Genomic DNA, 25223 nt, shown 5'->3' with positions numbered 1-25223 from the left:
CTCTGTCTCTCATGAATAAATAAATAAAATCATAAATAAATAAATAAATAAATAAATAAATAAATAAATAAATAAAATCTTTTTAAAAAAATAATGTATCAATATGAGGTGCCTGGGTGGCTCATTCAGTCAAGCATCTGACTCTTGCTTTCGGCCCAGTCATGATCTCAGGGTGGTGGTACTGAGCCCCACTTTGGGCTCTGCATTCAGTGGGCAGTCTGCTTCTCTCCCTCTCTCCCTTCTTCCTCTGCCCCTCTCTCCACTCACGCCTGTACTCTCTCCCTCTATCTCTCTAAAATAAATAGTTTTTAAAAATAATAATGTGGGAATCCCTAGGTGGCTCAGCAGTTTAGCGCCTGCTTTCAGCCCAGGGCGTGATCCTGGAGTCCCGGGATTGAGTCCCACGTCGGGCTCCCTGCATGGAGCCTGCTTCTTCCTCTGCCTGTGTCTCTGCCTCTCTCTCTCTCTGTGTCTTTCATGAATAAATAAATAAAATCTTTTTAAAAAATAATAGTAGAAAAGAAGGAAAAATTGTAAAATTTAAAATAAAAATAAAAAAATAATGCATCAATATTGGTTCACTAATTGTGAAAAATGTAGTGTACAAAGGTTAAGATATTTGTAATAAGAAAAAGTGGGTATGGAGTATATGAAAACACTCTGTACAATCTTTGCAACTTTTCCATAAATCTAAAACTATTCTAAAATTTTAAATTTATTTTAAAAAAAGAACATAGAAGAAAAATCAAAGTGGATATCTTATAGCCTAAAAAAAATAATACATTAAATAAATCATTGGTTAGTGAAGTCCTATTAACTGACAAAGTTTAGTTGCTACTGCAGGCATCCAGGAATCTTAAGTCAATTCAATAAATTTTATTTTATTATTTTTTTAAAGATTTTATTTATTTATTCATGAGAGACACACAGAGAGAGGCAGAGACATAGACAAAGAAAGCATCAGGCTCCCTGCAGGGAGCCTGATGCAGAACTCAATCCCAGGACCCTGGGATCATGCACTGAGCCAAAAGCAGACACTCAACCACCCAGGTGTCCCAATTCAACAAATTTTAAATGTAATATTTATTGTGCTCCCTTCCAATTAAAAAAAATTATTTGAACACACTTATTTATCTGCTCCTACCAAAAAAATAGGAATTAAAAAAGTTGTAAGCCCACAAGAACAAAGAAAATGGGAGAGAAGATAATAACAAGTTATCTCAACAACCTCTTAGAGATAGGAAGCAGATGGAACAGCAGCAACTGACCCAGCAGAGCAGAGCATCTGCTCTTACACACTAGCAGAGAAGTTTATTTTGCTGGCAGAGCCAAAGAGAGCTTAGGACTTTGTGGCACCACGTATCATAAAAGGGAACAGTTATGTATGGCACTGAAAATATTAGGATTTGTTGAAAGCCTGTACAACAAGCTGAAGATCCTTGGTTTATTTACTCATAATCTATGCAGTTCGGCCATCATTCTTTATCCTCCACCACCCCTTTGTAGGATACCAGAACAAGTCTTTCAAGAGAAAATTAATAATAGAGAGTCAGAAAAAACAGACACAGTAAATTGGGCCTAGGACTGGAAACAGCAGTGATGCTCCAGAGCTAGTTTGTACCAGCTCACAAGAACTGATTATTAAATATTCAGTAATTTTACAAGGCAGTTATTAAACACAGCCATTTTTTAAAATTAAGTTATAAAAGCTCACAACTAAATAAATTGTATTGAACAGAGTAGATACTTAAAGATCATAACTTACTAATTATTTTTACTACACTTTACTATTACCTATGCTCTTGAAGTTATTGATATCTATTCTATCTGTATGTTAGAAATACTATATAATGCTGAGCTACTGTGCATATCTTCCCAACTCTTAGTGATATCATGTTAGTAGCTTGAAATTGGACATAATGAGAATATTTACACTTCAAATATTGGCAAGTGCTACCAATCAGGGGTTTTTTCTTTCAAAGAGCTACTGCTAATAATTACCAGCAAATCATTGAAAAGGATTAAGTGAAAATCTAGGTAGTGAATTGTAGAGCCCATAATCAGTTTCACTGGCACCACCACCTCTCCTACAATGCTAGCCAATATGCATACCTTTTTGATGGTCCTCTTTGGACAAATTAAAATCCTAAAAGAAGATATCTACAGATACTTTTATTTTAGGCTATCTTTTAAAAAAAAAACTTAAAGCTTACTGGCTGCCCAATCACCCTACAAGGAAGTCCACCCACACACATAAAGCTTCCAATCAACTTTTTAGGATCTTTTGCAAGTATAAAAAGACAACCTAGTATCATCCTACAATTGAGGAAAGACTTCAACTCAAAAGACAGCAAACAGAAAACAGTAACTCAGAAGAAGTAGAGACAATGTAGGTAGCAGAGGAAAACTTTTCAAAGAATAATTAACAGCCCCATGTTTACAAGAGAAGTTTCTATCCATGAAAACAGGACAAAATACATTTCTCAAAAACTATCAGAGGAGAGGTCTTGGAAATTAATCCAATAGCTGGTATTAACAATTCAGTAGAATGGCTGAAAGCTTAATTCAGTAGAATGGTTAAAATTGGGGAAGTTTCCTGGAAAATAAAAACACTGAAAAAAGAGAGGTGGAAAAAGGGGTTAAAAAATAATAATTCAGGACCTCCAACTAATAGGAATCCCAAAAAGAGAATAAAGAAGCTGTACAGGGAAAACTTAACAGTGAAGTATGTGTTAGTTGGAAGTCATTTGGCTAAAACTAACAACCAAATGAAAAGTGGCTAAAGTAATAAAAGTATTTATCTCATATAACATGAAGTCTGGAGGTAGGCTGTCCTAGGTTTGGTGCTTTGATTCAATTAACTCTCCTATTTCTCAGTATTATGGTATCTTGTCCTTAGGTTTGTCACCTTTCAATAAAAAAGATGATTATTACAATTTTAAAGTGACAGCATGCCCTTTCATAATCACATCCACAGCTGGAAAAACAGATAATACAATGAGCTTTTTTTTTTTAAGATTTTATTTATTTATTCATGGCAGACAGAGAGAGAGAGAGGCAGAGACATAGGTAGAGGGAGAAGCAGGCTCCATGCAGGGAGCCCGATGTGGGACTCAATCCTGGGTCTCCAGGATCAGGCCCTGGGCTGAAGGCGGTGCTAAACAGCTGAGCTACCCGGGTTGCCCAAATGAGCTTTTCCCACACATCTGACTCATATCAGAAAATAAAACCATTCACTGAAGCTCTCCCTCCCTCCAGCAGACCTCTTTTATTTCATTGACCAGAAAAGCATCACACAGTTACAAGGTAAGCTGGAGAAACAAGTAGTGTATCTGGCAAATAAGAATAGGATTGCCATGACTGGCTTTGGCAATCATGGGCACATTGCTGCCTAAATAAAATCAGAACTCTGTTAATAAGGAATATGGGGAGAATGCTTATTGACCAGGCAGCTAAGAATGTCTTCTATAATAATGAGAGTAAAGTGTCAAGACTGAAGGACACAGATATTCAGAGTGAAACAGTATATCAAAAGCTAAGCACAGTTAAAACATCAAAAGACCAACATAAAGATACATCCCCTAAACACTTCTTAACGCCACATTCAAAATTAGGAAATTAGAATGATCCTGCACTTCTCAACAAAAACACAAATTAGAAAATAATATAGCAATGCCTTCTAAATTCTGAGAGAAAAGTCATTTTTAACCAAGAATTGTATACCCAATCAAATTATCAAAGACTTCTTTAGGTATTCAAAGCCTCTTAAAGTTATCTCCCATGTGTCATTTCTTAGGAAACTACTAGAGCATGTGCTTCAGAAAAGCAGAAGGGTAAACCAAGAAAGAAAAATTCATAGGATTTTGAAGATAATGATAACTGGTCCAGACAATTCTAAACATGATTGAACAGAAAGATGGTAAGGCCCAGGGGGGAAGTTTCCAGGAATAAATAGAATTTATAGAATGTCTGATGTATTTATTCAATGTTTTCCTGGTAAGAATTAGAATTACATAGAAAACTAAGCAAATGGGCAGCCCGGGTGGCTCAGCAGTTTAGTGTCGCCTTCAGCCCAGGGTGGGATCCTGGAGACCCAGGATCGAGTCCCACGTCAGGCTCCCTGCATGGAGCCTGCTTCTCCCTCTGCCTGTGTCTCTACCTCTCTCCCTCTCTGTGTCTCTCATGAATAAATAAAATCTTAAAAAAAAAAAAAAAAGAAAAAGAAAACTAAGCAAATGAGATAATAACCAATTGGGGGCGGGGGTAGGCTATGCCAGAAAGAAAATATATTTAGGGAATACTAATGTTTGTAATGTCACAATATTATAAACAATAAATTTTCACTTAACCAAAAATGTTTATTTAACCAAATTGGGAGGATGGAAGGGAGAGCATACCTATCATCAGTCAGATCCTAACAGGAAGCAAAAGGTACACTCAAATTAGGATAAACCAGAAAGATATCTAAAGGGATTATTCACACAGTTGCGTGCAGAATGTAAAAGAATCACAAGATTAGACTCCCTAGTCCTAAAGGAGGAAGGAGGGAGCAGTTATCAAAACCCAAAGGAAGAATGTTGTAAGGAGGAGGCTACTTTGAAAAAAAACAATGACCTTTGTTTGAGGGATACTGGAAGGGAGTTGGGTAATAACCTAACCTCTTTTTCTTCCCTCCCTCAAACTTCCTATCTGCTCCTCATCGACCAAACCCAACAAGAAGCCAAGAGTATGGAAGCCATATATGTGGTCGATACAAGTGAGACTCCTGGGAGAGAGTGAGCAGATGGTTAGTGGAACCAGAGGGACAAACAGGAGATACTTGGCACAGAGGTGAAGTGTGATAGTGTAAAAGAGCTAAATCCTCATCTACCACAATAAGTCAGTTGTTAAAACTAAGGAATCAAAAGATTGTAGGGATGCCTGGGTAGCTCAGTCAGTTAAGCATCTGACTCTTGATTTTGGGCTCTTGACATCCTGGGATGGAGCCCTGAATTGGGTTCCATGCTCACTGGGGAGTATGCTTGATGATTCTCTCTCTCTCTCTGTCTCTCCTTCACTATGCCCCTCCCCCTGTTCTCTCTCTCTCTCTCTCTCTCTCAAATAAACAAATCTTTTTTTTAGAAAAGATTGTAGAATATGGATATTTTTTAGCTTTACAAAAGTAAATACCACAGGAAACAGCTGGTAATGAACATCCCTGAAATAGGCAGCATGAGAAAAGTATATAGAAAGAAAAGTTCAAAGAGTATCCAAAGAACAAGTAGCCCAGTTTGTCTGTACCATAAGGAATCTATAAAGGAAAGTGGGAGATAAAACTGAAGTGACAGATTGGGGTCATATTGTGGCAGTTCCAAATACCAGGCTGAGGATGTATTTAAACAGTGCCGAACCTCAAGCAAGGAAATGACATAATGAGAGCTGAGCTCCAAGTAAGATTGATCTGGCAATGATATGTAAGATTAATTACAGTAACAAAAACCTGGAGAACATAAGCCTTAGTAAATTTCTATATCATAGTCCCAGTTAGAGTTTTCAAGTATCTAACTTATAATGGTGGCAAGGAGAATAGAAAGTATAACATTAACCTAAAAGATATTTGGAAACAACATGGAAAGAACTTGTTTACTAAATGGATATTGTAAGAAGATAATAGGGAAGAGTCAAAAATGACTACAAGGATTTGAGTCTGAATACAGTAGAAAATCATAGAGCTCTGAACACTAGTAAGGGCCTTAGTTCAGGAAAGGAGCAAATTTGGCATAAAGGTTCATTCAACAAATATCCACTGAATATTCACCTCATGCCTGACACTTTTATAGGTAGTGGGAATACAGCAGTGAACAAAACACAAAAACTCCTCCTCTTATGGAGCTTATATTCTGGTGGAGGAAGACAACCAGTGGGTAAAACAAGTAAATGCTACAAAGGCTAGCTGTCCTATGAAGAAGTCCAAAGCAGAAAGGTGGGACTAGGAGTTTGAGGTGATTAATTTGCATTTAGAAATCAGTCTGAGGGGACGCCTGGGTGGCTCACTGGTTGAGCATCTGCCTTCGGCTGAGGTTGTGATCCCAGGGTCCCGGGATCAAGTCCCACATGGGGCTCCCTGTGAGGAGCCTGTTTCTCCCTCTGCCTGTGTCTCTGCCTCTCCCTGTGTGTCTCTCATGAATAAATAAATAAAATATTTTTTAAAAAATCAGTCTAAGATGGACCTGAGATATCCAGATGAAGGTGTCCAGATGACTCAAACTCAAGAGATATGAAATAGAGATTTCAGAATGAGAGACAGGAGAGCCTTTTTGTTGAAGGAGTCCACTTTCTGTTGATCATAGGGTGACATCTCCTTGATGTAGCCACTACATTCCCCAGTATAACCTCCAGTTTTTAGGTCCAAGAAATTCTATTTTGTCAGTGTATCGGGAGATAACTGAATTTGGGACAACTAACCCATGCTAAAACTACACACTGATGTAAAGCCAAAATTTTAATTTTAAAATAAAAAACATAAACTACCAACTCAATGGTAAAGCTCACTTTGCTTAGTTAATACCTGTAGACAAATCTATGTAACATAAGCAGAATATCTGACTCCTTCTTATCACAGAATCAGAACTAGAAGAACAAGCTGAATACTGTCAATGACTGTGCTAGCCTCATGCATTCATTAAGCCACAGAGAGACTTTTGCCAAGAGACAGTAATGCTTCTGCCTGGTGATTTATCAATTGTCTTCCCAGAAACATGATACCAAATGACTCCCTTTCTTCTAGGCTCCTTATAGACCCTCCCTACTTTCCTTTTCTTTTTTTTACAATAATATGTAGTTCTTTTGGAACTAAGCCACAATTAGATGGTATTGTTATGACTTATGGATATTTGATGAAAATTAAAATAATAATAGCTTCATCTCTAAGGTATCTGCAGCCATCAAGGAACTTTTCCAGGACTCATGGGTGAGTGCTATATGTTATAATATCCCTTGAGAGCCCAAGAAAACTCTCAGGACAAACATCTTCATCTACAGTGAGGTTCTTCCCACCCCCACTGCCCTACTCATTGTGGCATGAAAAGTATTGTGGTATAAGGGAGGCAGAACTGAGAAGTGGCTGAAAATGTGTTGATGTTGAAGATGTTCTACTCTCTATTTATTCTTTTAGTACCTATTATGTGCCAGGCACTTTGCTAAATGCTAGAGATACTATAGAGAGTTCCTCATGGGGATTGTAGATTATTAAGGTAGGAAATATAAATGATTGTCAAAGTTAATTCCTTTGAATCTGATCGTTGGCCTCTATAAAGCCAAGATTCATTATGAAAATGATAAAGTTTGCTAAGGTTTTGCAAGCCAGATCTATCTCTCCTGCTACCCTAATGGGTCCGTGGAAACTGAGAGGGAATGAGTATCTGATCATGCTAACAACTACTAACTACAGGGAACACATACAGAAAGACATCAAGCGAAATCATGAGCATTTATAGGCAAGAAAAGAGAGCCAGGAATACAATCATGAAATATGTCTACACCTAGGGGACAAATAAGAAGAAATGGAGCCGGCAAAAGAAATAGGAATAGTTTGAGAAGTAGAAAAAGCAGTTTGACATTATGCCACAGAAAGTAAGGAAGAATGGAAGAAAGGATCAGCAGTAGACATAGGTGAGTTATTGGGTTCAGAGACAAGAAGTCATTGGCCATATCCAAGAGGGCAATTTCAGTGTGGTGGTTGGGTTTGAAGTCAGAGGACAGAATGATAATGAGTTAGGATGTGGTAGAGACATAGCAAAAATATCAGTGCTCTTCTAAATTTTCAAAAAAGGAGAAATGAAATAAGCACTCAACTGGATACAATAATGTATTCTTCTTAAAATGACTAAGTAAATGAAAAAGTAGGGGAAAGAATATTTTAAGTATTTTTTGTTTTGAATTCCAGTGCCAAATTCTAGAACTTAGATGGGTTTTTCCTTTAATTTAAATGCAGTGTAGTAATTATCTTGCTAGGAAAATCATAATGTATGTCCACATTTTGTATGAAACCCTGCTTCTGATTACACAACAATCCTACAAAATAAGAAAGTATAATTTTTATTTTTATACAGATGCATAAATATTTCCTTTGAATGTGTAAAAGGGATTGTGTCAAGATTCAAATCTTCAGTCAGGTTTCCAACAGTCTTTAAATGCTAAAATGTCATTGATTTCTGTGTAAAATGAAATCGTCTTTTCTATAAATGTATTATTCTCTGATTCCAAATCAATTAAAGATACCCTGTTATATCCACAGGAGAGTCCCTAAAAAATCAATGCTAATTCCAAAAAAATATTTTAGCATTTTAATATTTTATTCTCTAATTTTATTCACTGGATTGATTCATATTGAACAGAACTGGCATCCAAAAAGAATACATTACTTGTAATTATTATTATTTATACCTACTACTAATTGTGAGAGAAAAATATCTATTTAAAAATTACTTTCATGATTAATAATAGTACAGTGATTAGAGTCAGTTTCCAATCTAATGAGGAATAAATATAATTTGGTTTTTCTACAACTTAACTGCATTTCTTTTTCAAATCCTAGTTCTACCTATATGGAACCATAGTCAGGCTTTCTTCTTGGATGCGTCAAATAGTCATCCTCTCTCCTTAGGGCTTTGCCCAAAAGGCAGGACAAAAGACCTGCAATGTCAGACCAACCAACATCTATTTTTCCATTGCTTCCTTGCTGTCTCTTCTCTTTTAAGGCACTCCTAATAAAGGACACCCATGAAAAACCCACAGCTAACATCATATTTAATGGTGAAAGACAGAATACTTTTTCCCTATGATAAGGAGCAAGAGAAGGATGTCTACTTTAGCCACTTTTCTTTAACATTTCCCTGGAATTTCTAGCCAGGGCAAGTATCCAAGAAAATGAAATAAGAATAATCCAGATTGGAAAGGAAAAAGTAAACCTATCTCTATTTGCAGATGATAATGATCTCACATACAGAAAAATCTTGATTAATCTACTGAAAACCATTGGAGATAATAAAACAATTCATAAGATTTCAGGATACAAAAATCCATTATATTTCTCTATGCTAGCAATAAACAGCCCAAATTGAAATTAAGAAAACAATTCCATTTTCAATAGCATGAAGAAGAGTAAAATATTTATGCAAGTAAATGCAATTTTAAAAGATAAGATTTATACTCTTAAAACTACAAAATACTGTTCAAAAATATTAAAGATCTAAATAAATGTAAAGACATCCCATGTTCATACATCATAAGACTTATTGTTAAGATGGCAATGCTCCTCAAATTGATCTACAGACTCAATGCAATTCTGGCAAAAATCCTAGCTGGTCCTTTGCAGAAACTAACAAACTGGTCCTATAATTCACATGGAAATACAAAGGACCCTGAACAGCCAAAAAATCTTGAAAAAGAAGAACAGAGTTGGAGAACCCACATAACAATTTCAAAGTTTCCTACATGGCTACAGTAATTAAGACAGTATGGTACTGGCATGAGAATGCAGATCAATGAAACAGAATTGATAGTCCAAAAGTAAGCCTTCACATTTATGGTCAACTGATTTCAACAAGAATGCCAATGCAATTTAATGGTGGAAAGAAAAGTCTTTACAATAAATAGTGCTGGGACAACCGGATATCCCCATACAAAAGAATAAAGCTGGATCCCAAACTTACGCCTTATATAAAAATTAATTTTAAATGGATCAAAGATCTAAATGTAAAAGGCAAAACTAAAAACTCTTAGAAGAAAATACAGAAGCAAATCCTGACCTCATGTTAGACAAAGCCTTTTTTACTCAAGGTTCTAAAAGAACAAGCAACAAAGGAAAAAAGAGATAGATTGGACTTCATCAAAATTACAAATGTTTATGCTTCAAACAACAAAAGAAAAATTTTTTTAAAAAACCACAGAATGAGAAGAAACTTTGCAAAGTATATACCTGATGAGGGGCTATACCTAAAATATATAAAGAACTCTTAGAACTCAATAGAAAAAAGACAATCCAATTTTAAAACAGGCAAAGGGAGAAACAGGAATTCTCATTCATTACTGGTGGGAATGCAGAATGGTACAGCCACTTTAGGAAACAGCTTGGTCGTTTCTTCCAAACTAAGTATATTACTATGATCCATCAACTGTACCCCTTGGTATTTATCTAAGTAAGTTGAAATATATGTCCACACAAAAACATGCACAAGAATGTTTATAGCCACTTTATTTATTTTTTAATTATTTATTTATTTTAAGAAGACTCCACACCCAGCATGGAATCCAACGTGGAGCTTGAACTCATGATCCTGAGATCAAGACCTGAGCTGAAATCAAGTCAGAGACTTAACTGACTGACTCATCCAGGTGCCTCACACTTTACTTATAATGGCCAAAACTTGGAAGAACCAAAATGACCTTTAATAGATGAATGGATAAAATGTATATCCATACAATGAAATAATATTAAGTGATAAAAAGAAATGAGTTATTAAGCCATGAAAAGACATTGAAGAACTTTAAATGTATATTGCTAACTGAAAAAAGTCTATTTGTAAAGGCTACATACAATATGATTCCAGCTGTTTGAAATTTTGGACAAGGTAAAACTATGGAAATAGTAAAAAGATCAGTGTTGCCAGAGGTTTGGGAGAAGGATTAATGGGAGGGATAAGTAGTGGGATGTGGGATTTTTAGTACTCTATATGTTACCATAATGGTGAATACATGTCATTATAAATTTGTCAAAACTCATAGAAAGTACAACACAAAGAGTGAAACCTAATGTAAACTATGGACTTTAGTTAATAATAATGTATCAATAGTGGCTCATCATTTATAACAAATGTACTACCCTAATGCAAGATGTTAATAACAGAGGGAAACTGGGTGTGGGGAGAGTGGTCGGTAAAGGAGTATGATAACTCTATTTTCTGCTCATTTTTTCTATAAACCTCAATAAACTGCTCTAAAAATTTACTGCTTTTTTAAAAATGGCCAAAGATCTGAATAGACAGCTCTCCAAAGATATATTAATGGCCAATAAGCACACGAAAGGTGTTCAATTATCATTAGATATCAGAGAAATGCAAATTAAAACTGTAATGACTATCATTTCACACCCAGTAGGATGATTATTATCAAAAAGAGGGGATGCCTGGCTGATTCAGTCAGTAGAACCATGTGACTCTTAATCTTGGATCATGAGTTCAAGCCCCATGTTGGGTGTAGAACATACATCAAAAAAAAAAAAAAGAAAGAAAGAAAGAAAGAAAGAAAGAAAGAAAGAAAGAAAGAAAGATGAGGATGTGGAGAATTTGGTACCTTCATAACTGCTGATGGGAATGTGAAACAGTACAGTTACTTTGGGAAACAGTCTGTCAGTTACTCAAAAGGTTAAATGTAGAGTTACCATGTTACCCAGCAATTCCACTCCTAGGTATATATCCAAGAGAACTGAAAACATGCCCACACAAAACCTTACACACAAATGTTCATAGCAATATTATTCATAATAGCCAAAAAGTATCAACAATCCAAATGTCCATCAACTGATGAAATGGATAAATAAAATGTGGTATATCCATACAATGTACTATTACTCAGCAATAAAAAGAAATGGGGGGTACTGATATATGCTGCAACATGGATGAACCTAGAAAACAATGCCAAGTGAAAGAAAGCCAGGCATGAAAGATAACGTATGATTCCACTTATATGGAATATCCAGAATAGGTAAATCCATAGAGACAGAAAGTAAATCAGTAGTTCCCTAAGTTTGGGGTTTGGGGTATAAATGAGAAATGACTGCTAATGGTTGTAAGGTTTCTTTTTTGGGTGACAAAAATACTCTAAAAGTGATTGTGGTGGTTGATGCATTACCTGTGAACATGTGAAAAACTACTGAGTTAAACAGTTTAATTTAATGAGTTGTATGATATGGAAATTATGTCTCAATAAAGCTATTATCTTTAAAAATAAGGGACTGATTGCGGATATTTGTGAAAACAAGAATCAAAAGTAGGAGATTTAAAGCAACACTTTTTTTTAATTCTAAAAATTGTCAACATATTTGAATGCGCTGGATCAAGAGTCTAAAAAATCTTAGAATGTAAAAAAATAAAAAAATAAAAAATAAATAAAAATCTTAGAATGTAATACCCAGATAACCACAACTTCATATGAGACAGAAAACGTCATTTAAACCAAGACTTAAGTTTCTACCATAGATTTAATCTCATTGATCTAGCAGAAAAATTGTTTACATTTTGATAGCCAGCTTATAAGATAGCTGCCACAATTCCAAACATTCCACCTTGACATGGCGATAGGCAGCAGAAAAAATGGGTACTTTGTCCTGTGTGTCCTTTATGAGTAAGGAAATATTTTCCAGAAACCCTCATTGCAGATTTCCCCTCATTTCCCATTGGCCAAAACTGTCTCATGCCCCTTCCCAAATCAGACTTTGTGTGGCTGTTGGGATGGTTGGGAGGGGTTTACCATCACTGACTTAGACTAATCAGGATTTTCCTGTGCAGGGCACCTGAGTGGCTCAGTGGTTGAGCATCTGCCTTTGACTCAAGTGGTGATCGCGGGATCCTGGGATTGAGTCCCGCCTCAGGCTCCACGCAGTGAGGCTGCTTCTCCCTCTACCTATGTCTCTGCCTCTCTCTGTGTGTCTCTCATGAATGAATAAATAAAATCTTTCCAAAAAAAAAAAAAAAGGATTTTCCTGTGTCAAGAGGGTACAAAATGAATACCAGCACAAAATCAAGACTTTAATGGCAAGGAAGAAAGGGGGAAAAGGTGTACCACAGCACACATTCTAGGAAGTCATCAGAAACTTACTTCCATGTTTTTGCAAGCACATCATTAGCATAAGCCATTGTTCCCTACCTGTGGTCCTTCACCATACAATTTTGGATGTATGCCTAATTATAGAATGCCACGTTTCTTACTACTCATAATCAGTCTCATTCATTCATGTAACAAATGTTTATTAAGCAGAACAAACCTGGTACTATACTAATGATGATTAATACCTACTGAATGCTTACTGAATGCCAGATACTATTTTAAGTACTTTACATACACTCATTTATGTAGTCCTCAAAGGAACTTTTATGAAGTAGGTATTACTGCAATTTCTATTCCACAGACGAATGAGTTATACAATGGTTAAGTATCTTGCCAGAAAACACAAAGGTAAGTATAGCATGAACCCCTATTTTATAGACAACAAAGAAAACTGAGACTGACAATAAGCCTGAGAATAAGCAACAGAGGAGAGAACCAGGCAGAATGGGACTCAAACCAGGACAGTCTACTTCCAAAATTGGTGCTAAGAAAGTACTTCACTGTACGTTAAAGACTGTAAGTGAGTGTAGTTCATGCAAGGCCATCTCATCGAGTTAGACAATGGCTTCCCAAATAAGATTTTCAAAAATTTATATTGATTTTTGTAGAATGACTTCAAGAAATGTCTTGATTATTCTAGACACCATTTAAGGCACAAACTTCTCAGAGTTCTGCTGCAAAGCTTGCTGTTCTAAGCCATTTATCTGTAACACAGTTTACCAGATTTGTTTCTAAAAGTATGTACACATATGAGCACCATTTAGGTTCATTGGATTTAAAGATGAAAACTCTGCCTGAACTAACACCATTATAATTTAACTCTCTCAAACAAGTGGTCAAGCCAAAAGGATGGTGAAGTCTCTTAAGGAAAATCTGAATTAGATGACAATTGTGTGTCAGAAAAGATTAACCAATTTAACTAACAAGATTTCTCATCCCTCACCAAATCACTCTAGACTCCAATAATAGGAGACTGTCCTAATTACAGTGATACTTTTATTCCACCTGCTGACGTCCTGGCAAGAGTCTCCTTCCTCCAGATCCCTCTCATCAGAGTTAAATAGTATTAAAGCTATTTGTTTTTGTTTTCTTCCTATTGTGGCCTAAATTGTGTCTCCCAAAATTCATATGTTGAAGCCCTAACCTCCAATTCCTTAGGATCTGACTGTATTTGAAGATAGGACCTTTAAAAAGGTGATTAAGTTAAAATGAGGTCTTCAGGGTAGACCCTAATCCAATCTGAATGGTGGTGTTATATGAAGAGGAAGTTTGGACACACAAAGAGACACCAGCAATGTGCATGCACAGAAGAAAAGCCACGGAAGGACAAGGGAGATGTCTACCATCTGCAAGACAAGGAGAGAGGCCTCAGAGGAAACCAATCTCACCAACACCTTGATGGACTCCTAGCCTGCTGAACTGTGAGAAAAGAAATTATTCTGTTTAAGCCACCCAGTCTGTGGTAGTTTGTTATGGCACCTAACACACTAATAAACTTCCCTTGTTTTATTGAGCCTCTCCAAAGAAGAGTCCTTGACATGTTTGCCTTTATACCTTTACAAAGCTTAGAGCATTAAATGCATGTTTTCAATGTTTATCTTACTATTATTGTTTCAAGACTCACTTCAAGTCTCTTTCACCAGATGTAGGTGATAAGGCTCTGCCAAGACCAAAAAAACAAAAACAGCAACATATTCTATTCAAGAATGTTATGTAATATCTGCCATGTTCCACGTGTTTCATATACCAAGAGGAAGAAAACTATCCCTATCCTCAAGATATTTATTCCCAGTCATCTAGAAAGGCATGGAAACCAAGAACTGCAGTATTCAATGATGGGATTGGGGAGGGGAAATCATGCCTTAGCAGATAGTTGAAGGCCATTTTGTTTTTTGTTTTTAAATTTTATTTATTTATTCATGAGAGACACAGAGAGAGGCAGAGACATAGGCAGAGGGAGAAGCAGGCTCCTTGCAGGGAGCCCAATGCGGCACTCAATCTCGGACCCCAGAATCATGCCCTGAGCCAAAGGCAGACGCTCAATCACTGAGACACTCAGGCGTCCCAGCCACTTTGCTCATAGAACTGTCTTCACTCGTTTGTTTCATGACAAGCATGTATCTTATCATCTCTAAATGTAAAATGGGTCAGTGGAAGTACACTAGCCTGTTCTGCTGTAGATCTTGCCATTCCTGGTTGACTGGACAACAATGGTCCCACTAAAAACAGTCCCTCTAGTACCATCTGGTAACGCCCATGTGGATCGTATTTCATAAAGATAAGAATAATTCTTTTTGGCCACCACAACCATTCAATTGGAGTTACCTACAATCTCTACATCCACCCTTATAACATAGAGGCAAGCTCAATTAAAAAAAGGCAACCGCCTTGTTGGTTCAAAGTTTTGTTAGCTCAGCATGAGGGAATCTTATCAATGCCAGAGAACTCTGAGCTTGCTTTTGTTCTTTCTGTGTTTCAGCATGTGTCTGTTGTAGTGATTTGGTGAAGGAATGGTTAGGTCAAAGAAGTTGTCATCTCAATGGAGAACCATTATTGAAGACTTTGGTTTTGCTGCTACCTAAATAGCATGTTGTAGTCATCTACAAAATGAGAGAGCTGAAGAAAATCTCAAAGGTCCCTTTCTGTTTTCAAATTCTATGATTCCATAATCAATAGCCTGACTTTTTAAAATGTGAACATTTAGCCTCAAGAAACTTTTAAGATAAGCTTCGAGCTTGTTTATGCACAATTTATTCATTCGAGATTGTATTACATAACAGTAGTAGTTACACATGTTCCTAAAAATGAATTCATTCTTGAAATTCATTTTCTTTCTATTACCCTTTGAATATTTTTAATGTTACATGTTAAAGTTCCTTGGGTATAGCCTAATATACAACCTGAGTCTCAATGTCTCAATGTGTCTAAATATGTCATTGAGAAAAATGTACTTTATTGATTCCCAAAATGATGCTTCTATATAAAAATACTCAATTTTAAGAGGAAAATTTCTTTGGAGGAAAAGAGTTTTGGTCTCTACTATAAAATAATTCATTTTGAAAATTAATAATAGAGGGTTTTTTTTAATGTTAAAGCTTCCTTTCTTTAATGAGAATTACTATGCAGTGTTCACTTCATTTACAATAAAAGATCAGCGGAATTTCTCAAAGCCAAATGAGCTTCTCCTAATGCTTTCAACTCTCCCAAAACTCAGGCCCTTATATCTGAGTGGAAATATCACTAATTTCCAAAAAAATTATGTATAATTCAGATCAACTGTATTGGTTTCAAAATGGAAATCAAGGTATATGGTTTACATTCATGGATCTCCTCTGTAAAATCTGACATTAATGTGTCCCTTAATTCCTTCCTTTTTCTTCTAACTCTCACTGTCTTCTCTTCCAGGTATCTTTTTTCTTCTTCTTCCTTTCACGGATCCTTACTAAACAAGTAAAAAATTTAAGTAGTTGTGACCAATGTAGTTCTATTCCAGAATGGTGTTATCAAAAGAACATAATCCAAAAACAAAAAGCACTTTAAAAAAATGCAAATACCTAGAAGAGAACACACAATTCACAATTCACTTCTTAAAATCCCCTGTATTACATCCACATGCAGAAGAATGAAACTAGACCACTCTCTTTCACCATACACAAAGATAAACTCAAAATGGACGAAAGATCTAAATATGAGACAAGAGTCCATCAAAATCCTAGAGGAGAACACAGGCAACACCCTTTTTGAACTCGGCCACAGTAACTTCTTGCAAGATACACCCACGAAGGCGAAAGAAACAAAAGCAAAAATGAACTATTGGGACTTCATCAAGATAAGAAGCTTTTGCACAGCAAAGGATACAGTCAACAAAACTAAAAGACAACCTACAGAATGGGAGAAGATATTTGCAAATGACGTAACAGATAAAGGGCTAGTTTCCAAGATCTATAAAGAACTTATTAAACTCAACAGCAAAGAAACAATCCAATCATGAAATGGGCAAAAGACATGAACAGAAATCTCACAGAGGAAGACATAGACATGGCCAACAAGCACATGAGAAAATGCTCTGCATCACTTGCCATCAGGGAAATACAAATCAAAACCACAATGAGATACCATCTCACACCAGTGAGAATGGGGAACATTAACAAGGCAGGAAACCACAAATGTTGGAGAGGATGCGGAGAAAAGGGAACCCTCCTGCACTGTGGGTGGGAATGTGAACTGGTGCAGCCACTCTGGAAAACTGTGTGGAGGTTCCTCAAAGAGTTAAAAATAGAGCTGCCCTACGACCCAGCAATTGCACTGCTGGGGATTTACCCCAAAGATTCAGATGCAATGAAACGCCGGGACACCTGCACCCTGATGTTTATAGCAGCAATGGCCACAATAGCCATACTGTGGAAGGAGCCTCGGTGTCCATAGAAAGATGAGTGGATAAAGCAGATGTGGTCTATGTATACAATGGAATATTCCTCAGCCATTAGAAACGACAAATACCCACCATTTGCTTCAACGTGGATGGAACTGAAGGGTATTATGCTGAGTGAAGTAAGTCAATCGGAGAAGGACAAACATTATATGGTCTCATTCATTTGGGGAATATAAATAATAGTGAAAGGGAATATAAGGGAAGGGAGAAGAAATGTGTGGGAAATATCAGAAAGGGAGACAGAACATAAAGACTCCTAACTCTGGGAAACGAACTAGGGGTGGTGGAAGGGGAGGAGGGCGGGGGGTGGGGGTGAATGGGTGACGGGCACTGAGGGGGGCACTTGACGGGATGAGCACTGGGTGTTATTCTGTATGTTGGCAAATTGAACACCAATAAAAAATAAATTTATTATAAAAAATAAAAAAATAAAAAAATAAAAAAAATCCCCTGTATTCTCTTTCATCCACTGTCCTCACACATACCAGGTAATCAGTCCTTTGCTGCTTTTGTACACGCTCCCAGAAAGGTTTTCACCCAACCCTAGCACTCTGGTTTTTCCTTCACACCTTTTTAAGTACCAATTCTTATTTTTAAAAATTCAGAAGAACCAGGACAAAGAAAAGACTGGTAGTTCATATATCAGTAATTTGTGTTCAATTACCCCTTCCAAGTGCTTTATGGCACAATCCTACCTTTAAAATCCTCTAATCAATGGAAGATAGTCAACATTGGTTAGACATCTAAATATATTAAATGCTACATGCCAAGCATCATGTCTATAAAGATTAATAAGCAAGAGTCTCTACCTTAAGGAAATTGACAGCCCAATGTGCAAGTAGCCACGTGGACAAAGAGAATGCACTGTGATAAATGCTAAAGTAAACTATAACACAGAAAGTGCTATGGAAGCTTGACAGAATTTCTTTAAAAATGACTCACTATCCAGTACTCTTAGTTAATGATAGTAACTTTCTCCTTGTTACAGGAACTTCAATCTTGAGTTGAAAACAATTCCTCATTATTTTGTCACTCTCTGCCTCTCTGCCTAACCTGTCCCCAGAGTTTTGCAGCTTCATATCTATTTCTAGTAACATCCTCCCAATATGTGGTAAGCTGGGGTGGTGATGATAAGAGAGAGGAAAAAAAACAAAAAACAACACACACACACACACACACTACAAAAAAACAAAAAAAAACAAAAAAAAAAAAACCTGGCCCTTATCTCTAAAAGGAAAGAAATTTTGAAGCTGTCAGAAACATGGTAGAGCTGTCAGAAGTATGGATTTAGCATTATGAACTATGAAATATATGATCTAGGTTTTTGTTTGGGGGGATTTTTTTCTTCAATAGCAGTAGGATCATCAGAAAAATTTCATGAATATGAAAAAACAAAAGTACACCGCTATGTCCAAGTAATATGTGCCTTCCCTAATGTTTTAGTCACATTCTTCCAGTGCCTTTATCATCATATTTAGTTCCTGCAACATCTTGCTAAGTGGGCTCTGCTCCAGTTTCTCCCAATTCAAATGTATCTAATAAACTTCTAGATTAATTATCCTAAGTAATGATTATTTCACTCCCTTTAAAAACTGCAATAGTGACCCAATGTCTATAGAATAAAGCTCAAACTCTTTAGCTTCACATAAAGATTCTTAAATTTTGGCTCCCCAAATCATCTTTCTTTTTACCCCTGACTCATCCATGTCCTGCAGTCAACTCAAATGCTTAGTCTCTTCAAGAAACACCTACTGATTTATCTGCCAAGCAACCCTTTTTCTGAGAACTGTTCCTCCTTTTTTTCCAACAACATTGTAGCTGCTACATGCAATGGTGGAAGCAGATACAATTTAAGAAAAAACTCTACCTTGTCCTTACAAAGTAACCCAGATTACCATTGGTGATTGATCCAAGGGCGACATCTGACCCAAGCTGTTCTAATGGGGAATTTTAAATGGAAACTGTGATAGTCCAGACTCAGTTTGGCTATCATATTCTACCACATAGACCAGAAAGAAGAAAGAGCCAATCTGCAGGAAGAAATGATGCACGTATGAAGTGGGGAGCAAAGACAAGAGATAAGAAAGGACTTTAGTCTTCACCTATTCTATTCATCTGACCCAGCTGCATTTTACTCTCGGGCCCCAAGAGACATCGCTGCAGTCATACTAATAAATTACCTCCTCTGCTAAGGTTATTTTATTTATTTTTTATTTTTATTTTTAAAAGATTTTATTTATTCATGAAAGACACACAGAGAGAGAGGCAGAGACACAGGCAGAGGGAGAAGCAGGCTCCAGGCAGGAAGCCCGACATGGGACTCGGTCCCGGGTCTCCAGGATCAGGCCCTGGGCTGAAGGCAGGCGCTAAACCGCTGAGCCACCCCAGGCTGCCCTGCTTTTAAATGAATTCTGTTACTTGGATCCCAAAAAGTTGTAATCAACCTAATGATATTTGCCTTTTAGAGAGCTCACTCTGCACAATGTGGAAGAAAGGCTAATAAGGGAAGAGAACAGAGGCAAGGAGACCAGACAAGAGGCCATCAGAAGCATCCAGGAACAGGATTTAGTGATGATTGGATGTGGGAGGCGAGCAAGGGTGGTGGCGACTACAGATGACCTAAAGATGGATGAATTGGTAGAGAGTGGGAAAATACTAAAGAATTTGGTATATGGTAATGAACTCTGCTATATATGAGATAATTTATGTGGAAGCAATTGACAGGATTCCTAGGCCATAGTAGGTAGCTCCATTCATGTCAGTGTCCTAGGTTCCATCCACTCCATTTACATTGGTCTCCCTTGTTAGGCTACATGTAAACTCTTATAGGGCACAGATTATACACTACTCCATTCCCCTCACGGTGACTACTCAGGTCCTCATATACAGTAAACTTTCAGCAAACATTTGTTGAGTTCATTTGATTTTTATGCAAGACAGCTTTGTTTTTATTGCTAATAATATATCTTGTCAAAGTTAACACTCAGAATATATTGCATAGATTTGCTTTTTTAGACAGAATGAAAAGAATTCTTTCCTCGCTATAATCTTGTTTGATTTTGGAGTAGTCTTGAAAAAGTCTGAATTCTAATAAAAGGTCATTTTATTTTTGATGGGTAAGAAATAAGTAAAATCCAGATGCAATAAGAAAAAATAAATAAGCTTTTCACTTATAAATATGTATAAATCTGAAAGTTCTCAGTAAACATCAATGCATAATACTTAAAAATAAATCTGAAAGCTGAATACAGAGCCTGACTCCTAATATAAACACAAACTAATCAAAGCCAAGGATTTAGAATTTAAAACAGCTTGTGTTGTTGAATCTCAATCTCTATCTCACATATAAGGCTTTTTGGAAATTAATTCCTTCCTAATTCTCTATACAAAATATTATTCTTATTATCTAATAGACATTTTATCTGTATATAGATCTAATATAATTATACAGAATATGTAATTATATAATAAGTTTATACATAAATTCTAATATATTATTTATATGGAGAAAAATAATGCATATGTGGTAAACATATTTAAAGATTTAAAAATTCATCTTAAAAAAATAAAAAAATAAAAATAAAAATTCATCTTAACAAATTCCATTGCCATAGATATATACAATCAACCCAAGAAATTCATGACTAGGTAGCTTTTATTAACCTTAATTAAAAAGGAGAGATGAGCCATGGTCCATGCATAGCTGCTATACATGACCAATATACCTCTGCAGACTACTGGACATTGATGGAAGCAGATACAACCTGGGAAAGAATTCTCTAATGCAAGATATATAGGCCATCCAATATAAAATGTTATATGAGATCCCATCTATCATGGTGCCCCAAATTCTACCAGTGGGGCATTCTTTTGAGTTAAGGAGACTTCTCTATAAGACTTCTGTTACTATGCATGTATTCAGGAAAACTGATAATGCAGCTACCTGCTGATAGCTATAAACACATTTTCATGCTTAGTTTGTTATAGTAGCTCCCTATCACCTAACAGAGAACCATGGTTTGGTCTTTTGACCCTACCTAACTTCTCAACCTCATTCTCCTCTTCCCAGCAGACCTCCTCCCCCTCCCCCCCACCCCCATGACTTGTGCCTTCTCAATGCCTCAGGTTTCAAATTGAATGAGATTTCTCATAAGCCTTCCCTCACTACTCTAACCTAAGTAGAGTCCCACTCTATCAGAGCTTCCTTCAGAGCGCTAGTAACAATATATTATTCTTTTATTTGTTTTTTTATTTACTTGTTTATCTGTCTCTCCCTAGAAGCTTAAGGTCAAGGATCTTAAATAAATTATCCTTCATTATAATCCTAGCCCCTACACAGTATCAAGGACATAGTAAAGACTTGTTATTTATGTGAGAGAGTGAATAAATGATAAAATAATATAACATTTCTGGGGTACCTGGGTGGCTCAGTTGGTTAAACATCTTCCTTCAGCTCAGGTAATGATCTCAGGGTCCTGGGATGGAGCCTGGCTTTGGGCTTCCTGCTCAGTGGGAAGTCTGCTTCTCCTTATCCCTCTGCTCCTCCACCATCACTTGTGCTTCTCTCTCTCTGGGTCTCAAATAAATAAGTAATATCTTTTTTAAAATAATGTAACATTTCTAGAAGTTGATTTGTCTACAAATATCAAAAGACCTTAAAATGTTGACACAGATTGCTCAAATAAGTTTTTTTAGAGAGGGGAGGGGCAAAGGGAGAGGAAGAGAGAGAGAGAATCTTAAGCAGGCTTCAGACCCAGCACAGAACTTGACCTCACCTCAGTGCCCAACCCTGAGATCATGACCTGAAATCAAGTCACACATATAACCAACTGAGCCACCCAGATGCCCCAATCAAATAATTCTTCTACTAACTTACCTTAAGGAAATAATTAGAAATTTTCAGATTTATCACAGAATTTTCATCACAGACTTGTCTATAAAGAAAAAAACTGGATCTGATTGTCCATAAATAAGAAAAATATTAAATCAGTGACATTTTAAAAGAATACTTAATACCATGATAAAATGCTCATGATATAATGTTAAATGGAAAAGTAGGATAAAAGAATTTATAAAGTATGATCCCAATTTTGCAAAAAGGAAGAGTATATATGGATAGAAAAGAATTGTTATATGTGTCAATGTACCAAAATATTGATGCTGATTATCTATAGGTGACAAATATATGATTATTAGTAACCATATTCCATATTTTTAAAAATTCTCTACATGACTATATTACTTTTATGAATGGATAAAAGCAAGACATTTTTTTTTAAAGATTTGTTTTTTTTTTTAATTTTTATTTATTTATGATAGTCACACAGAGAGAGAGAGAGAGGCAGAGACACAGGCAGAGGGAGAAGCAGGCTCCATGCACCGGGAGCCCGACGTGGGATTCGATCCTGGATTTCCAGGATCGCGCCCTGGGCCAAAGGCAGGCACCAAACCGCTGCGCCACCCAGGGATCCCGAGACATTTTAAATCTAAATAAACAACTAATGTGTAATTCTGCTAATTACTGAACAATTCAACGCTTTTGAATGGATGATCGTCAACACTTTCCCATTCTCCAAGTTTGTAATTTTTTAACCTTTTTTTAAAAATTTTTTTAAATTTATTTATGATAGTCACACAGAGAGAGAGAGAGAGAGAGAGAGAGAGAGAAAGGCAGAGACACAGGCAGAGGGAGAAGCAGGCTCCATGCACTGGGAGCCCGACATGGGATTCGATCCCGGGTCTCCAGGATAGCGCCCTGGGCCAAAGGCAGGCGCTAAACCGCTGCGCCACCCAGGGATCCCCCAAGTTTGTAATTTATGACATAAGTAAACTTATCTCCAAACCTAGAAGGGAGCTGGTAATAGGAACCATTAGCAAGTCAGGAAGAGAATGGATAAAGACATAAAAATGATAAGATGGAGTGAGGCAACTGGGGCACTATAAAGGAAAAAAAGGGAAACAAGTAGGGAGAGGAGAGGATCCCAAAGATAAACTTCAACTGCTTTCATCCTTTCAACAAACACTTTCTGAGTGTCGACTGAGGTATTTTGAGGTATACTGAGGTATTTTGCTAGGCCATAGATGAATTAAACACAATTGCAGCTTCCCCTGAAATTACAGTGGGGCAGGCAGGTAAGAAAAGCAATTATATTAGAGCTCAGTTACATGATTATGTACAAGATGTTCTGGGGGTGTAGACGAGTAGCACCTAACTTCTGCTGGAATGGAAGTGGTCTGAAAAAACAAGAGAACATACAGTCATGCTAACTCCCAAAGGACAAAATATAGAATTCCAGGCAAGTGAGTCAAAACATAAAAATATAAAAGCAGGAAATTATATAGATATCAGGATGCTTTAAGCTGCATGTGCCCTAACTAGGACCCCAGGTATCTGCTGGAAATTAAATGTCATTTGCAATAGGCTCTGTATAAAATGCATTTGTCTAAATGGCAAGTTTGCAAACTTCCCTGAACAAGTCTCTACTATGCAAGTCCTGATATAATTAATATTTATGGACAGATAAGTTTGTCTAAGATATTTTTACCTGTTTTTTTTATACTCTAAAAGATTTTTAAAAAGCTCTTTCTCAGCACAAATAGCATACCAGGGTACATGACTGCAGGTGGCAGCTGGTCTGGAACAGGAAGACACAGCAGCAGATCTGAAGGGCACAGAAGACTCTTTCAGTTGTATCACCAGCTGTTTTTCTGGAAGGAAGAGGGAAATCCAGCTGATTTAATATATTGGGTACACGGTATAATCAATATGTCTCAACTGTCCCTCTTTTGAAGGATATTTAAATTCAGTTGGGTGGGGTGGGGATGGATGGGTGATAGAGGTGAAGGGAATTAAGAGTACATTTGCGATGAGCACTGAGTAATGTATAGAATTGTTGAATCATTATATTGTATGCCTAAAACTAATATAACACTGTATGTTAATGATACTTGAATAAATAAATAATAAATTCGGTTTGGTGGGATTATGTGAGCAAAGCTATACACAGTGATGACTTGGTTTTTCACCCCTTTGCCTCATGCAATATCTTAGAGCTACCCTTATGTCAAAGTCTGGAAGTAAAGAATAAGAGAATCTGCCTCCACTGCCTCTGCTGTCCAAAATCATAAAATCTCAGGTGGTCCATAACAATATGTGAAATGACTGCCATAGACCACCAACTGCATTAATATTTAGTAAATTTAAAAAGTAATAAAGTATTTATAGTTTACCAAAAGATCCTCTAGGCTATTTGAAAGAAAAAATTTGCTTTGCTTTTATGCCTTAATCTAAAGCTTAAATCATGAATGCACTTTTAAGTCTTATTTTCAATAATTCAGAGTTTGGCAGAACAACCCATAATGCCAGTATGCCAATGAAATAGCTAAAGATGTATTCTTACAAAGTAATATATTAAAATAAATTCTGTTGGCTTCCAAAAGGGAAATCTGATATATTTTTTAACTCCCCATACTTAATATTACATGACTCAAGTACACCTATTGATTAAATTTCTGTCTAGAACCACTGCTACTGTTCTCACTATATTTAGTGCCTTTAGAATACATCTACATAGACATCAAAAAAGATATATTTTTCTAACTAAAAAAAAAAAATAGAACACATTAAGGAAACCAGGAGATAATTCTTTGAAAAGATCAACACAATTGCCTGAGAGAGGATTCAAATAAACAAAATCAGAAATAAACACGAGAAATAACAACCAACACCACAGAAATACAAAGAATTATAAGAGATTATGAAAAATTATATGCCAACAAATTGGATAACCTAGAATAAATGAATAATTCCTAGGAACATATAACCTTTCAAAACTGAATCAGGAAGAAATAGAAAATTTGAACAGACCAATTACCAGCAGTGAAGTTGAATCACTAATCAAAAAAACTCCCAAAAAACAGAAGTCCA

At 36.4% G+C, this 25223-nt stretch overlaps 1 long non-coding RNA gene across 1 annotated transcript in view; it reads left to right on the top strand.

Moving 5' to 3' along the window:
• LOC102156351 overlaps window positions 1-12560 on the top strand; it is a 33958-nt gene extending 21398 nt beyond the window's left edge. The window contains exon 5 of the long non-coding RNA XR_005363115.1: window positions 12546-12560. This is a non-coding gene — a long non-coding RNA (uncharacterized LOC102156351). The remainder of the gene's footprint in view (window positions 1-12545) is intronic.
• Window positions 12561-25223: the final 12663 nt, after the last annotated feature.

Source organism: Canis lupus, chromosome 8 (genome assembly GCF_011100685.1).
Source record: "Canis lupus familiaris isolate Mischka breed German Shepherd chromosome 8, alternate assembly UU_Cfam_GSD_1.0, whole genome shotgun sequence".
NCBI lineage: Eukaryota > Metazoa > Chordata > Mammalia > Carnivora > Canidae > Canis > Canis lupus.
The sequence above is the reverse complement of the archived record's forward strand: the minus strand, read 5'-3'. Positions and strand labels throughout refer to the sequence as shown.